Here is a 2,487-nt window from a genome sequence, read left to right as displayed (position 1 = left end):
TGAGCAGGGGCTGGGTGGGGCAACATGCCAGCTTCCAGTCAGACTCTGGTCCTGCGCTGGGCAGAGGCAGGGAGGCAGCCCGCTCGCTTCACCGACATCCCTGCAAAAGGTCAACAAGCTTCTTTATCTAGAAAGGAGGAAAAAAAAAAAACCAAAGGAGAAAGAATAGTGAGATAGGGCAGGCGTAAGTGCCGGCTCGGCACGGGGTTCAGCGCGACACAGACACCCCCATGCATCAGCCCGTCCCCACAGATGTCATCCCCCAGGCTGCGTTTGGGAGACAGGCTGCAGCCTCCCATCACTCTGGGCTTTGTTTCCTCCACCCCGCCCTGCAAAAATCGGCACCATCTGTTCGACGGGGGCCGGGAAAGCACGGGGGGAGTGGGGGAGCCCTGGGAGGGGGCTGCTGGGCAGCTTTGCTTGGACCCTCCCCACTTTGCCCATGGGTCATAGGTGAAAACGGAGCAAGTCTGGCAAAGGAGAAAAGCTGAGGCAGCTCAGTGGCGATTTCTGCCGGCTGAGGATCTTGTCTCCGTGTGTTTTCCAGAGTATGCAACAACCTGATGGCCAAGACGATCAGGGTGACCAGACAGGGGAGGTATGTCCCTGCCCAGGATGAAACCATAGGTCTCGTTGTGGCAGCATCGTTTTGATGCTTCAGGAGAGACAGTAGCAGCAAACTGAGGCAGTAGAAGGGAACATTCAGCTCCTCTTACCCCGAGTTACTGCAAAGCACTTACAAAGGCAAGTGCTTTTAAGCCTGGCTACAGGGATCACAGCCTCAGCCTGGCTCCTCCTCCCCTCCCCATATTTCAAGCCTGGCAGGGAGATGCAGGCGGCAAGTTTAGCACTCCCCCATGCCCAGCCCTGCCATCCGCTTCTGAACAGTTCCTGAACAAACGGCTTTAGCTGATGGAAAACCATCTAGAGAAGAACACGCAATGAGTTTACCCGGCACTCGGGGGAACGTCACGCAGCTGGGCATGACTTCCTACAGCCCTCGCGTGGCTTGGGGAGCCATGTCTCATTGACTCCTGATGGGACCCTGGTTCTTACGTGCCTACGCTTGCGCTCGGTAACTTCAGCTCCCAAATGTTCACTGCGTTCCCCTCCCATTTCTCAGATGCTCTGGAGAACATTTCTCTCCAGGACCGTGCCATGACATTTAGCAGCGAGCTGAAATGCAGATGCCTTCTTTTCATTTTTAAATCTTAGTTTTGGGGAGAGAACAGAGGGCACTAGATCTGCAGGCTGGAGGCACTGACATGCCAAGGAAAGCATTCTTAACTTCTCCCGGGGGCAGCGCATTTGGGGCAGCATTTGCACCTTCAGACACCGAGCACCGAACCCTGCTCTGTGAGGAGCTCCCCCCAGCACCCAGATGGGAAAAACAGGGATCTGAGGAGCAGGTCAGTGACACCAGCCCCGGCACTAACCCACTTTAATCATTTTAATCCTCATGTGATGAAGAGGGCTGACCCCAGGCTGGCTTTTTACAGGGGGGTAAATAATAAAGCAATTACAGACCGATAACCCAAGCCGATGGATTTATCCCTGTGGCCCTTCTCCTGCCATTACTCAGCCCTGTAGAGCAGTGGCAGCATGCAAAGGGTTAAATGCCACCTGAGCAGGTTTGGGGCAGTGGGGGTGAGGGGGTATGTGTGGGGAAGTCACCTCTGCAAGGGCTAATTAACCTGGGTGACATAAGCTCCAATTGCTGGGTGGCTTCCCGCAAGTGGAGCCGGACCTCTGCCAGCCCTGAGGGGTTGTGCCACCTCGTAGGGCTCAGGGCAGCAGAGCAGGACATCTCCAGATCCTCAGGCCGCCAGGGGAGGGAAGGTCACATCTTTGAGGAGGATGGAGGGAAGCAGAGATGTGCTTCTACAGGGAAGGTCCTGCTCCTCTCCTTCCTTTCCAGCCCCTCCATCCCTTCCCCAGCCAGAACCCCATTTCACCAGCAGCACTGGACACAGCAGGACCCCGGCCGAGCCTTCCCCCTTTTTCTCAGGCTCTTTAGTGCCGGTCCCAAACTACAGGACTGGCTTCCTCCTACCTGCCCAGGGTCTGTCTTTTCCTCACCTCGCTCCCACCAGCCCCTCTGGTCCCCCTGCCCCACCCTCATGTCCAGACAAGCCACCAACTCATACAGGACTTGTTTGAAACGTATTAGCTGACACCGTAAGGAGGCTTTGAGAGCAGCGTAAGTACCATGCGGGTGCAGGACTATCAGCTTGCCTTCAAGCGGACACCCCTGTTATTTGCTTGGATTAGTCACTGTCTACGGGACACTCACAAACTCCATCTCAGCAGGGCCAGGGCCATCTCGGGGACTGCCTGGCATGAGCCCCTGCTGCCGTCAGGCATCCCCGGCAGCTCCTGTGGGCAGATGCTCAACAGCCAGAGGAGATGATGGTTTTCAGCTCAGCTCGACTCCTCGCTGCAGGGCTTGCAGGGGAGTGGGGTGATGCTGAACTCACTGGAAAGGGC

This window comes from Buceros rhinoceros, unplaced genomic scaffold (assembly GCF_000710305.1).
Source record: "Buceros rhinoceros silvestris isolate BGI_N320 unplaced genomic scaffold, ASM71030v1 scaffold15488, whole genome shotgun sequence".
Classification (NCBI taxonomy): domain Eukaryota; kingdom Metazoa; phylum Chordata; class Aves; order Bucerotiformes; family Bucerotidae; genus Buceros; species Buceros rhinoceros.
Note: the sequence above shows the minus strand (reverse complement) of the source record.